Source organism: Saccopteryx bilineata, chromosome 2, assembly GCF_036850765.1.
Source record: "Saccopteryx bilineata isolate mSacBil1 chromosome 2, mSacBil1_pri_phased_curated, whole genome shotgun sequence".
In the NCBI taxonomy this organism is placed as follows: domain Eukaryota; kingdom Metazoa; phylum Chordata; class Mammalia; order Chiroptera; family Emballonuridae; genus Saccopteryx; species Saccopteryx bilineata.
In genome coordinates, this window is record NC_089491.1 from 209196023 (window position 1) to 209211403 (window position 15381).

Genomic DNA, 15381 nt, shown 5'->3' on the forward strand with positions numbered 1-15381 from the left:
ATGTGGCAAAATATTAAGAATTTATAAATTCTCCATTAAAAATTAATATTAGAATGATTTCTATTGCTTGAAACTATAATACGTTGCTGGTGGATGGCCAAGGCTAACTTTTATGCGCTAATCATCTGGCTTCACCTAACGCATGTCTGTGGATCCAGTATAAAAAGTTTATTATCTTAGGGTCTACTAATAAATATTCCAGTTCCCCAGCAAAACTGGAGATAGCCCCAGAAATATACCTCAGTCAGGGTCCTAATATAATTTTAGGTTTTTCTCCCAGAGCATTTAATCTCCTTAAAATTAAATCCTATTAGTCACTGGCTACAGAAAGCTTTAAATTGCTTGAATATCCTAAGAAACAGCCTTAGACAAGTCACTTCTAAGAGAATGAACACTTTTACCCTAAAGGCAATGTACCTTTAACCGGGGTATCTGTCACCTTGTGTGGCAGTTATAGAAGAATCTTGGATATCCAATATTCACTCTAGACATGGATATCTAAAAAAGAGTTCAGACAACAATTTAATCCTTTAGGTATTCATTCATAAATTAACAGATAACCAGGTGACTGTTCTCACAGCAGAGAGGCTATTTTATCCCCAGCATCGCATCTTACTTAGAGTACATAGAATAGACAACCCAGAATAATTACAAAGGTAATAAACAAGATAAAAAAAATAAAACACTCTTTGAAGCAAAGATGAAGAAATAGAAATAAAGTGGTACCTGATTATATGTGTTGACTGGGCCACAGGAAGCCCAAGGAGCTGGTTTAAATTACTCCTGGCTCTAATGTGGAGGTGTGTTCTGTATGAGATTAGCATTTGAATTGTTGAACTAAGTAAAGCAAATGGTCCTTCCCACTGTGTTTGGTCATCATTCAATCCATGAAGAGCCTGTATAGAACAAAAACACAAAAGGGCAAAGATAGGTTGAATTCTCTAAGTGTGTAAAACATTGGACTTCTTTTGCCCTCAGTGCTCCTGGTTCTCAGACCTTCAGACTTGGATTGAAATTTACACTACTGGCTTTGTGGCTCTTAGGCCTTCTTACACACATCCATCTTGGGTCTCCAGCTTGCAGCCTCCAAATGGCAAATTTCTCAAACTCCATAATTGTGTGAGTCAATATTCCTTATAACAAATCTTATTACATGTATGTAAAATAGAAATTATATACTGTATAAAACATAATTCTATAATACACTATCTGGATATTGTTTTGTGTGTTTACTACCCAAAGGCAAGTCTCCTTTCATCACCATTTATCTCCTCTTCACCCTTGTCTACCCCCCTCATCTCCCTTCCCCTCTTGTAATCACCATACTATTGTCTGTGTCTATGAGGTTTTTTTTCTTTGCTTAGTTCCTTCACCCTTTTCACCCAATATGCCAAGAGCCATCCCCTCTGATAGCTGTCAGTCTGTTCTTTGTATCTATGACTCTCTATTTTGTGAGGATTTAATTTAGTAAAACGTTGTTTAATTTACTTTACTCTGCTATTAGGCAAATATTTATGAATGTTATGTCATCATTATGTCGTCTACCTTTTTCCATAAATGACTCTCTAAAAATGTGATAATACCCTTTGCTCAAAAGTCTTCTGTTTGCAATAATCTAGCTATTTCATTGTTCTCAGGCTTACCCTCCTGTGATGGAACTCTTTCCATCCTTTTACTTTCACCCTCCCTCTAATTTATGTTTAAAATATGTCTCTTGCAAATGAAATATAGTAAGTTTTTTTATTTTATTCATTTTTTATCATTTTTTTAAATAAGGGGGTTTAGTCCATTACCATTTAAAATATTAATTTATTAGGCTGTGTTATGTTTAGCATATTTGTTTATTTTTAAATCTTTTTTGCTTTTAATTTATTTTCCATCCTGTCTTGCTTTCATTTGAATACTTGAATATTTAATTATAAGTGTCTTTTATCTCTTGGTATTTTTACATTCACCTATTTGCATTATTTTAGTTATTGCTCTTGTTATTATAATATACATTTATAACTGTCCATAATCTACTTACAGTTAATATTGTACAACTCAATTTAAAATATAGAAAATGTACAAAGATGTAGGACTGTTTATCTGCCATTCTTTACAGCATCACTAACTCTACTTTAAAGAGACATAGAAAAGCACTCTTTTATGTTTACTTAAATATTTCATATTTTCTGTCTTCTTCATTCTTCTTGAAAATCCTAGTATTCATTTTTAATTTCCATTTTGCTTGAAGTAACTCTTAATATTTTTCATTATGTAAGCTTTTTTTATACTTGAAAATGTCTTTATTTAATCTATATTCTCAAAAGGTATATTCACTGAATATAGAATTCTGTTTTATTTTGATTGTGTTTATTTTTTCCCTTTTAGTAGTTTATAGGAATCATTCTACTGTCCTCTGGTATATGCTGTTTATGATAAAAATTAAGCAGTTATTCAAATTCCTCTTTCCTGTGTACACTGGATTATTTTTCTTTTCTCTTTTAAGATACTGGCTTCATTTTGGAGTTTCAGAAATTTTCCTTTAATACAACTGGTATAATTTTCTTTTTTATTAATTGTGCTATCACTCTTTCATCACTATATAAATATACAACTTTTAGTAATCTGAGGTAAATGATGGTTATTATTTCTTACATTATTCTGAATGTTTTATTTCTTTTTTTCTTCTAAGATTCCAATTACAACTATGTTAAGTATTTTCATATTGTCTCACAAATCCCTGATATTCTGTTAATGGCTTTTACCAAAATTATTTTTTTTATATTTCAGAATGAATAGCTATTTTATTGATCTATTTTTTTCTTATTTTTTTCCCATTATCTTCAATCTATGTTCAGCTCACCCAGTAATATTTTGCTGTAATTTTCTGGATTTTAGTTTTCAGTTCCACAACTCTCCTTTCCTTGTACAACAAATGTATTTTTCTTTATGTCCTTAAGCACAGATATAATCCTTCTTAGTTTTAATTCCAACATCGAAGCCCCATCCAATCTAGAATCCATTTTATTGTCCTTTTCTTCAGTATGGATCACATTTGCTGTTTTTACATAGGCCTAATTTTATTTTTTATCTTAGATAATTTGAATGACACAGTTTGGAAAATTTGTATTCTATTATGTTTCCCCAAAATAATAGACTGTATTCCATACCTAACCTAAAACCTTAGAATGTGTGTGGGTGCATACTTCAGAGATCAGCCAGAGATTTGGGCAGGGTCTCTACAAAGACTCTACAGATCTCTCCTTTCCAAGATTGGTTCTTTCTGTATCATTAAAACTGTTTGAAGACTTAGTTTTTAAAGAAGACTACAGGGTGTTTACATGGAATTTGTGTAGTCCACAGAATACAGTTAAGACCTGTCCTTGGGTCAAACTCCATACAGATTAGTAACTCACCTAGTATATATTCCTCTAATAAAGGACAATATGCTTCCCGAATCTTTGTTTTTGTTCTTTCTCCAGTTTTGTCAGTTCGTAGTGATCCATTTTATTATTACTAATTATCATTATTTTTATGAAGGACTAACCATAACCTAAAATTGCCTTCTTAAATGTAGGATGGAGTATAATTCTTTTCCAAAATGTTAAAAATAGCAAATTTCTTGTATATCTTCCATAGTCTTAATTTGTTATTCTCTACACACACTTGGAAAGCCATCTTATTGCTCCCAAAATCCTATTTGAGGGTTGACATATTTATTGAATACCTTAGTAATAACTGGCCAAAATATCCTGAACTTGCAGTGTTTTAATCTCATTTCATTTGAACCCTGTAGTCATAACACAATACAAATATGACTGCATTTTTTAAATTTCTCCATTAACTTATGTTGTAAAATTCAACTGCTTCAAGGTGAAGCCATTGCTATAATATTTATGAAAGTCATATTATTTCAGAGTCCATTACAAGGAAGATGCAGCTGGATCACAGGTTGTGAGATATAACCTTTACTGCCTGAGGCTTTTATTTAAACTCCAGGACAGACTGAAGCAATGTGATCACCATTTTAAAAACATACCATTTCTTATTAATATTTTCTATGAAGCCAGAACCAAAACATATGAGGATAACGACATTCATATGTGCGTCCAGATATTTGTTAATTTAGCATTATTTTATTTTTATAAATATAAAAGTCTTAATATTCATTTTTTGATTTGATAAGAAACATATTCAAAATTCTGATGAGTGGACATTTTCTTAGTTGGCAATCATCAATAATAGAGCTCCCTGAAAGAATATTAAGAAATTCACTTAGTTCTCATGTGTAATATAAGATGCAATAGTTTGTTTATGATAGAAATAATGTCAGAGGGAAAAGCAAGAGTAAGCAAACAGGATTTTTAAATATTTCTTGTTAGTTATAATTTTGCAAGAGGACATTTCTGGGGCAACCTGATCACTTTAGAATTGTATAACCTAATTACTCCTTTGACTAATTTTATATATTCTACTTCTAGCCAAAATTTCTTTGTCCCTTGAACTCAACATGCTATATAGTAATCATTTCAACAGTAATTAGTAGTATCATACCACAAAGGATAAACCTGTTCACAATGCAAATATATATATTTATTTATAAATAAAATAAAGACAGATATATACAATCACTGCATTTAATCTTTAAAAATATGCAGTGAGACTATGAGGATGGGCTTTGGAAGGAACTGTGAGTGACAGCTTGATGGGCCTATACACCAGTGGAAAATTTTCTCTGGTGAAAAATTTTAAAATAAAATAATTTAAATAAAACAGTACCAAGAACTCTGGAAATTTTCTTGAGGGGATAAAATATATAAATAAACATTCTTATTTAAAATCTATTTAGGGCTCTGACCAATTGGCTCAGTGTTAGAGCATCGCCCAGCATGGGGAAGTCCTGGGTTAGATTCCCAGTCAGGGTATTTTTCTCCTTCTTTTCTCTCTCTCTCTCTCTCTCTCTCTCTCTCTCTCTCTCTTTCTTCCCCTCCTGCAGCTGTGGCTCAAATGGTTTGAGCCAGTTGGTTCAGGGCACTGAGGATGGTTTTATGGCTGAGCCTCAGAAATGAAAATAGTTCAGTTGCCTAGCATCAGAGCAGCAGCCCCAGATGGGCAGATCATCCCCGGTTAGGGGGCTTGCCTGATGGATCATGGTGTATGCAGGAGCCTGTCTGTCTGTCTCCGTGCCTCTCAATAATAATAATAATTAATAATAAACCTATTTAATCTTGGTGAGAAGATGAAAGGTTTGTGACTCTTGAGACATACTCACTACTTCCTCTTTTATCCCAGCCCCAGTTAAAAATGTGATAGAAGCTCTGTTCCGGACAGCCATGAAAATTAGGCCCTCCACAGCTGCTAGTCTGGAGAAGAAAACTTGAATTTCTCATCCCCACCTTTTGGTAAGGAGGTTAAATTCTAGGCAATTAAATCACAGAAGTACAAAGCTCTTTTCCTTTACTGAACCTCCTGGATTAGGTTGGAGGCTCTACTTCAGGCATGGCAGACTAAGAAAACTGGGAGTCGTTCTCCCTACGCAGGTCCTTAATGAGTGGTGATGCCATAATAGAACCACAAGAGGCTACTACTCCTGCCCAGCACCATTCCTGTAAAGCAAAGGTGTCATACTAAGAAAAGCAGGCCTTGGAGAGTAAGTCCCAGATGTTTTGCAGGCGCAGAAGCAGGCCAACAACAGAGAGATCCAAAGCTCATCCTGAATGAATTATTTTTTAATAGTTGGAATACAAAAAAAAACAAAAACAAAAACAAAAAAAAAGTTGGAATACAGTGTGAGAAAGTTCAAATCTAAACATGCTCTTCAAACAATAGAGAATTAGGTACTAAACATTAATTAGGAACCTAATAGCTGCATGAGCACAACCAGCTTCCTTAAGCTTACTAGTTTATCACTGCCATCCAACGGTTAAAAAGGAGGAAGTGAGAAAATGAAATTGTAAATAAGAGGTTCATATAATAAATTCAATAAGTATATACTTGCTTTTCTTTCTTATTTTAGTTTCTTTAAAATTAAGTTTTATAAATTAATAATCATATCAGCACCTCGTTGGATTTGTGACATGTGTGGAAATGACATGATGATCAACGATAACAGAAAAAGTAAGAAGAAGGGACTGACCAGGCGGTGGCACAGTGGATAGAGCGTCAGACTGGGATGCGGAGGACCCAGGTTCGAGACCCTGAAGTCGCCAGCTTGAGCGTGGGCTCATCTGGTTTCAGGTTCGAGACCCTGAAGTCGCCAGCTTGAGCGTGGGCTCATCTGGTTTGAGCAAAGCTCATCAGCTTGGACCCAAGGTCACTAGCTTGAACAAGGCTTGAACTCAGTCTGCTGAAGGCCCACGGTCAAGGCACATATGAGAAATCAATCAATGAACAACTAAGATGTCACAACGCGCCACAAAAAACTAATGATTGATGCTTCTCATCTCTCCGTTTCTGTCTGTCTGTCCCTGTGTATCACTCTCTCTGATTCTCTCTCTCTCTCTGTCTCAAAAAAAAAAAAAAAAAAGAGTGGAGCTATATATGTATGTGTAGTGTTTCTACATGTTGACTTCTCACTGGAATAAAATTATTATAAGTCTAAGGTAATTTATTTTTGTTACTGAAATACACATCTTACCTAATTATTCTAATTAGATGTATATTTAATAAGTCATAGAACAACCACTACAAAAATACAATGAAGAAATGAATATGTTATTAAGATATCACACTACTAATATTCATTTAATGCCAAAGAAAGTAGAACAGAGGAATAGACAAAAAAAATAAGATACAGATTGTACTGGAAAAAAATCATTAATTAGCAAGTATAAATATAGTTATATGAATTGACATTAAATGTACATGGATAAAATAATTAAGTTTAAAAGCAAAGATTGCCAGAGTGGGTAAAGAAAAATAAGGTCTAACTGTATGTTCTCTTCAAGAAACATGACATGCTTTAGATACAAAACTACAAATAGGTTGAAAAAAGATATAATTATTATGGAAACAGCAGCCATAAGAGGAAGTAACTATAATAATACAAGACAAAAATAGAATTTAAAACAAAAGATGTTATTAGAGATAAAGAGGGATATTTTATAATTATAAAAGTCATGGAACACATTGATTATAAAATCTATATGCATTTAACAACAGATTTTTAATGTACACGAAGCAAAAACAGAATTGAAAAAAATAAAAAATAAAAAAAATAGTTGGAGACCTCAATATACATATTCAGTAATGGACAGAATAACTATACAGAAGATCAGAAAGAAAAGAGAGGACTTGAACAACACTACCCACCAACTAGATATAACAGATATATACAGAGCACTCAACCAAATGACAGCAGAGCACACTTTTTTCTCAAATGTACATGCTATAGCACAGACCATAAACTAGGCAATAAAACAACTTCAACAAATTAAAAAGTCTTGCATCATACCAATTATGTACCTTTATGGCAATGGAATAAAATTAGAATTCAGTAACAAAAATAAATTCGTAAAATTCCCAAATGTGTACAAATTAAACTGCATACTATAAAAACCAAGGGATCAAAGAAGAAATTATAAAGGCTTTAAAAAGATTTTATAAAGAAATTAGCAAAGATTTTGAAATAAATAAAAATAAAGACATACATAGAGCTACACCTAATTTAGTGTTTATAGGAAATTTTATAGCAGCAAATAGATATATAAAAGTGAAAAGAATTTCAAATTATTATGGCCTGAATTGTGCCTCCTCCAATAAAAAAATTTATATGTTCAAGTTCCAAACCCCATGTCTCACAAAGTTTTTGAAAAAACAAACTACATATCTGATTCTACCTCTAATGTTTCTTCTGTTCAGAGCCAACATTCACCCTCATCTTTTACTTCTTTCTTGAATGGTTAAATCTATTTTAACAAAAAATTCTCTGTATCTCAGGAAATGAGTTGCAGTTGGGTCACATGCTTATGATTCCCTTATCTATCACAATCCTATCTCCAACATGGTACTTGTCAAACTACATTTTGACAGTCTACCCAGTTAACCACCATCCCATATGTGTAATTGAACTATAAACTCCTAAATATTAGAGAAATATGTGACTTTAATTATTACATTTCCAATGTCACACATATAGTTGTTCAGGAAAATTTTGTTAAGTTAAATAAATAAATGAATGAAAGAAAGTCCATCAATTGTCAAATAATGAGAATGTTTTGGAGAAGATAAATTGTTTCTAATAAGATTTTCCCCCCAAATACAAATGAATAAATGAGAACTAAATGAGAGCCAAAGAAAGGGAAGGGAAGTAGATAAATTTGCAAAGAGAGACTGTGAGACTACAAATTAGGGCTAGTCTCTTGCTTCTTAAAATTCTCTTGTTTAAATATTTAATGGGATGTGCCAACATTTTTATTACTTTCAGATAACAATATCAAATTTAGCCAATAATTATTAACTTATTTAAGCTAGACACTCAACATCCTTTAAGAGATTCTATTTCTATCATTCTAGAGTACTTTCTTATACTAAACCTCCAATATAAAATAACCGTAAAAATTGGATAAAATGCAGAAAACAATTGTTGAAACTTATTGGAGAACAATTAAGTAAATTAGAAGTAGCACCCTGGCCAGATAGCTCCATAGAGCATCATCTAGGTGCAAAAGTTGCCAGTTGAATCCCCAGTCAGGGCACATAAAGGAATAGAACAATGTCTTTATCCCCTTCCTACACACACACATCTTTTCTCTCTAAAATCAGTAAACACATTTAAAAAATTAGAATGCAATGGATAAAAATCTTATAGGTAAGAAAGGCACAAATATGTAAGTATCAAAGTTGCTTTTGCTATATCCCTCAGTTTATTTGTTAATTTGCAGTTCACGGAATAAATGGTGAGGATAAACTTGGGGCCACTGCTTTGCAGTGGTCTTGCTGAATTGAGGGGAGATGAGTTGGTCTTTGTGTTCCCTAGAGCAATGTTTTTCAACCAGTGTGCCGTGAGGCATGGTCAGGTGTGAGTATAAATACATTTAGAAACTATATTATTAACTATATGTATAATATGTACTATGTTAGAGTGTCATTTTGGTAGGTGGTGTGCCCAAGGATTTTGTAAATGTAAAAAATATGCCACGGCTCAAAAAAGGTTGAAAATCACTGCCCTAGAGATTGGGAGTTGAATTGCAAATTGAGTAAGCCTAAAGTTCTGTGTGCAGTATTTTCTCAAGGCATTTGTCAAATCTTAAACTCAATGCTCTGGTTGAGATGCCAAGACCTAAAACAAACAAACAAAAAATAAACAAACAAACTGGTTGACTAACAAGCTGACAAAGATTTCATTAATCTCTCTTATAGGGAGAGAAAAAGTTGAGTTTAAGACTCAAATGTTGGAGGATCCCTGTAAAATATCCCAGACTCTAATGAAATCTAAAAAGGCTAACCTTAAAGATTGATTGTTGATTAGCTACTATACATTATCAGAGAAGAATCTGGAACAACCTAGGTCAGTTATATCCATGGTCCCCAACCTTTTTTGGGCCATGGACCAGTTTAATGTCAGAAAATATTTTCACGGGCTGGCCTTTAGGGTGGGATGAAGAAATGTATCATGTGACCGAGAAGAGCATCAAGAGTGAGTCCTAGATGGATGTACCAGAAGGAATCTGGTCATTTTAAAAAAATAAAACATTGCCTGACCAGGCGGTGACAGAGTGGATACAGCATCAGACTGGGATGCAGAGGACCCAGGTTCAAGACCCCGAGGTTGCCAGCTTGAGTGTGGGCTCATCTGGTTTGAGCAAAAGCCCACCAGCTTGAATCCAAGGTCGCTGGCTCCAGCAAGGGGTTACTCAGTTTGCTGAAGTCCCGTGGTCAAGGCACATATGAGAAAGCAATCAATGAACAACTAAGGTGTTGCAATGCGCAATGAAAAACTAATGATTGATGCTTCTCATCTCTCTCCATTCCTGTCTGTCTGTCCCTGTCTATCCCTCTCTCTGATTCACTCTCTGTCTCTGTAAAAAAATTAAAAACAAACAAAACAAAAAATAAATAAAACATTGTTCCGACTTAAATATAAATAAAACAGAAATAATGTAAGTTATTTATTCTTTCTCTGTGGACCAGTACCAAATGGCCCATGGACTGGTACCGTTCCATGGCCCGGGGGGTTGGGGACCACTGAGTTATATTACCTGTGATAATAATCACAAAATTTACTTGTTCATTATTGTATAAGACAATGAAAATATTTTAATAGAACTACTAGGAAAGTGAAAAGTTATATGATTCACTTTATTATCCTCCTACTTTAGCTAAAATTTGGATTGTTTTTTTCAGGGAAAATAATGGAAAATAAAAATTATCAACACTCATATGAAAGTTATTGGGCTCTTGCTTGAAAATTAAATGTATATACTTTGAAATGCAATTCAAATATTGTAGTTGAAGTACTGCAGTATACTTTCTATTACAAACTCAATTTTTATACTAAAATCAGAGTGAAATGAAGTTCTAGATATAAATATGTTGACATAAGCAATATAAAAATCACACCAAATGTCTAATGCTAGTATAAACATTATGTTCATAAATGCTTACATAAGTAAAATAAGAATGACTATTTGCAATAATAAGTGACAGAAAATCTAGGAAAGCTAGCTCAGAATATGAAATAACATTTATTGTCATATGGGATGGCAAGTTCATCCAAAAAATACTTCAACAATAATGCCAACAATTATTTATTTCATAGTTAAAGATGATCTTCTACCAAATATTTTACAAAGACTCATATTTGCAAAGTTAATCAATATAAAAATCTATAGGTAATAGTCATTAAATTTAATTCCTACTTAGAAAAAAATATTTAATTCTTTCAAATACTGTATATCATTGATGTATACTAAACAATTTTAAGTTGCTTATGTCATACATAAACACTTAAGGTAGCATTCTTAAGAATTTAGTATATTTAAAGGTCTTTTTATATTGCAAATAGTTCCTTTTAAAAAATGGGTATGTGTTTGAATAATGCAAGGGTCGGGAACCTTTTTGGCTGAGAGAGCCATAAACGCCACATATTTTAAAATATAATTCCATGAGAGCCATACAACGACCCATGTACATTATGCATTATCCAATAAAAATTTGGTGTTATCCCGGAGGACAGCTGTGATTGGCTCCAGCCACCTGCAACCATGAACATGAGCGATAGGAAATGAATGGATTGTAATACATGAGAATGTTTTATATTTTTAACATTATTATTTTTTTATTAAAGATTTATCTGTGAGCCAGATGCAGTCATCAAAAGAGCCACATCTGGCTCACGAGCCATAAGTTCTCGACCCCTAGAATAATGGTTTTATTGTTTCAGATTTCTCAGCTTGAGTAATATATCTTTATACTTTTTTTTTTTTACTTTTTCTTTTTAGTGAGAGAGAAAGAAGAGACACATAGGGATAAATGGACAGGAAGAGAGAGAAATGAGAAGCACTGCAGCACCTTAGTTGTTAATTGATTGCTTTCCTATATGTGCCTTGATGGGATGGGGGCTACAGCTGAGCCAATGACCACTTGCTCAAGCCAGCAATCTTGGGTTCAAGCTGGTGACCTTGGTCAGTGACATGTGGGCTCAAGCCAGTGACCATGGTGTTATATCTATGATTCAATGCTTAAGCCTGTGACCCAGCACTCATGCTGGTGAGTCCATGCTCAAGCCAGCAACCTCAGGATTTTGAACTTTGGTCCCCTGTGTCCCAGGCCAATGCTTTATCCACTGCACCCCTGCCTGGTTGGGCCTTTATATTTTTTAGATGCCTGGGTATTTTGGCAAGCATAAAATTTAAAGTATGATTTTACCCTAGATGTAGTACACAAAATAATGGTCTAGTTCATTCAATAAATAAAATTAAAAATAAATTTAAACTGATGTGAGACTTTTGAAGTAATAATTTAAAGAGTACAGGTAATGTAAGTATCAAGAAATAGGGCTGGGAAGTGACGTCAAAGAAATGATGCTGTGAGGAGCACTACCAATAAACCTCCCCAAAATTTCAACAAGTTCTTCAACCAGAGACAGAAAAATCTATCCTTGGAGCATATGGAAGTTCTACATACTGAAAACAAAGGTATGATCGAGCAAAAAATGACTAAATATATAATCAATCCTATAGGAAATAAGACGGAGAAAGGAACACTCCACCTCCCTCATTAACCTGAGCAAGGGCTGTTTTCACTTGTAACTGAGATAGAGTGAGGGCTAAGGGTGTGGAGGGAGCCAGGCTGCGGCACAGACATCCAAGCTAAGGAAAGAGTGTGCCTGTGGCAACTCAGCCAACATGTGCTAACACCCGCGCTGGACCCCAGCAAAGACAGGAGAGCAGCAGCTGCCATTAACCCCGATATCCTGGTCAGCAAGTGTGGATAGTGTGTGAGAGGCTCCTCCTAGCACCACAGGAGTGGGCACCCATGTTCCCAGACAGAGGGACAGGGTGAGAGGCCTTTGCATGGGCTGTGACCAGAGTCTCAGTGTGGTCCCTGCACCCTGAACAGCGGCGTGTGAGGAGTGCATGAAAGCAAACTTCCCTAAGCCCTAACTTCTCCAGACAGGCAAGGCACCTCACCCATACATTCAAGCTAACATCCCCGGGAAGAAAAATACAAAAGCATTAGGGGGAGGGGCACACAAGTAGCTTGCAGTCTGTCTCTGAAGAAGATCTGCAGATTTAATTACTGAAATTAGCTTAACCCACAGTCTGCTCACCTCCCAAATGACCTATGCAGCTCTAACTGACAAGATCTCTCTCAGTTCAGCAATCTCTAAGACAAGAGGTGTGATATGTTTTAGTGCCTTTTGCTATGCACGTAGGGGTGGGGGCAACTTCTGATTGGCAGAGCTTTTATAATCAAGGCTATACATTAAAAAGAGGAATTTGACAGCTTTTAAGACCTCCTGTTCTGCAGGCAGCAACTAGGGCATCTTCTTCCCAGCCAAAACAGGTTACAAAGTGCAAAAAGCCTGGGAGAGTGGTGCCAGAGAATGCTGAGGCATACTGGACACACCAGGAGGATCATAGAAAGGCAGCTTGAGAGCAATTGGCTCTCAGCCCCACCTGATTACACTGGTGGCTCTGAGTGAGAAGGCCTTACCCAGAGCCCTGTGCTGAGTGGGGATAGAGTGGGGATTTGACAGCTCTTTGAGCCTCTTACTCTCCAGGCAGAGGGAGTGACAACATCATAGCTGGATCATCAGGCTGCTAATTCAGTAAGAAGAGACTAGGAGAGAGGCTCTGGGAAAATGAACTCTCTCATTGTCGGAGCCTGCAAATGCTAACAAGCCTCGACTACCAACGATTCTGAAGCCTAATATATGACATCGCCATAGAGACTTATCAACTGCAAATCTCTAAGAGTGCCACAGGGGAACAGCCTAGGGTACAGAGTCACCAACCAGGAAGAGGGAGAGGAAAGAAAAAGGAAGAAGATAACTTCTCAAAATCAAGAAATATCCACAGACTTTATAACTTTTTTCATTTTTTTTATTTCTTTCATCTTCTTGTCTTTATTATTATTTTTCTCCTCCACCTTGGTCTTTTTATTCTCTGCCCATCTTATTCTTTCCTTTTTTTGAACTACACTACCCATAAGTCTTACATCTTCCATTTTCTTTCTTTTCTTCTTCCTTTCTCTCTATGAGAGTTACACTACAAAACCCTTAACTCTTTCTCTCTCTTTTTGTTCTTTTTTCTTTATTCTTCTTTTCCTTTTCCCTTTTTCTTTTTTCTCCCTCTCTATTAGTTTCTTCTTTTCTCCTTTACTTTTCTCTCATTCAATCCTCAATCAAAACAAATTATTTAATTTGGACTCAATATTTTTTTCTTTGTGGCATATTGGGTGCTTTTGATATCGTTTTTTAACATATTAGCATTTCCACCAACCCCGGCTCTTCATTTTGGTCCACTTAAAACAGTAGTAATTTTTTTCCTTTTTTCTGTTTTCCTCTTATCCCTCTCATTATATCTCTTAGTTGACTATCACATACATGCAAGTCATTTTATTCTTGACACAAATTTGTTCTTTTTTGCATTTTGTGGGTCCCAACCTCCTTTTTTGCCCCTTTATCACTTCTTCCCAAGTCAGGCCCTCCATTATAGGTAGTTTTTGTTCCATTTAGCACAATATAATTCACAATTTCTCATGGTATTTTCTCAAGAAGAAGGGGAGAGGAGAAGAAAGGGAAATAATAAATTTTCTTTTTTTCCTTTCCATATTTTTTACTTTTTAATCTTTATTAATTCTCATTAGTGCTATCAACAAAACCACCCTCAGATGCCATTAAAGAAAAGAAAATTGAATATCATGGATACAAAAGACAGAGATGTAGCACAGATAGAAGAGAAAAAAATCTATAGAAAAAAATTAATAGATTGGAAAACTTGGAGCTAAATAAAAGGGAATTTAAAATATAAATTCTAAAAATACTCAGAGATATACAAGAAAACACAGAAAGGCAATTCAGGGAGCTCAGAAAACAACTCAATGAAAACAAAGAATATATTACCAAGGAAATTGAAACTATAAAAACAAATCAAAAAGAGATGAAAAATCAATTCATGAACTGAAAAACGAGGTAACAAGCTTAACTAATAGAACAGGCCAAATAGAAGGTAGGATTAGTAACATAGAAGTCAAGTAACTTGAGGCACAACAGAGAGAAGAAGAGAGAGACTGAAAAATTTTTAAAAAATAAAAAAAACCTACAGGAATTGTCTGACTACATCAAAAAGACTAACATAAGAATAGGTAAAACAGAGGGAAAAGAGAGAGAAAATGGAATGGAGAACATATTCAAACAAATAATAGATGAAAACTTCCCAAGCCTGAGGAAAGAATTAAGCTTCAAATTCAAGAAGCAAACAGAGGCCCTGGCCGGTTGGCTCAGTGGTAGAGCGTCGGCCTGGCGTGCGGGGGACCCGGGTTCGATTCCCGGCCAAAGCACATAGGAGAAGCGCCCATTTGCTTCTCCACCCCCCCTCCTTCCTCTCTGTCTCTCTCTTCCCCTCCCATAGCCAAGGCTCCATTGGAGCAATGATGGCCCGGGCACTGGGGATGACTCCTTGGCCTCTGCCCCAGGCACTAGAATGGCTCTGGTCACGGCAGAGCGACGGCCCGGAGGGGCAGAGCATCGCCCCCTGGTGGGCAGAGTGTCGCCCCTGGTGGGCATGCCGGGTGGATCCCGGTTGGGTGCATGCAGGAGTCTGTCTGACTGTCTCTCCCCATTTCCAGCTTCAGAAAAATAAAAAAAAATAAAAAAAAAATAAAGCAAACAGAACACTGAGTTTTCTTAACCCCAACAAACCTACTCCAAGGCACAACATAATGAAATTG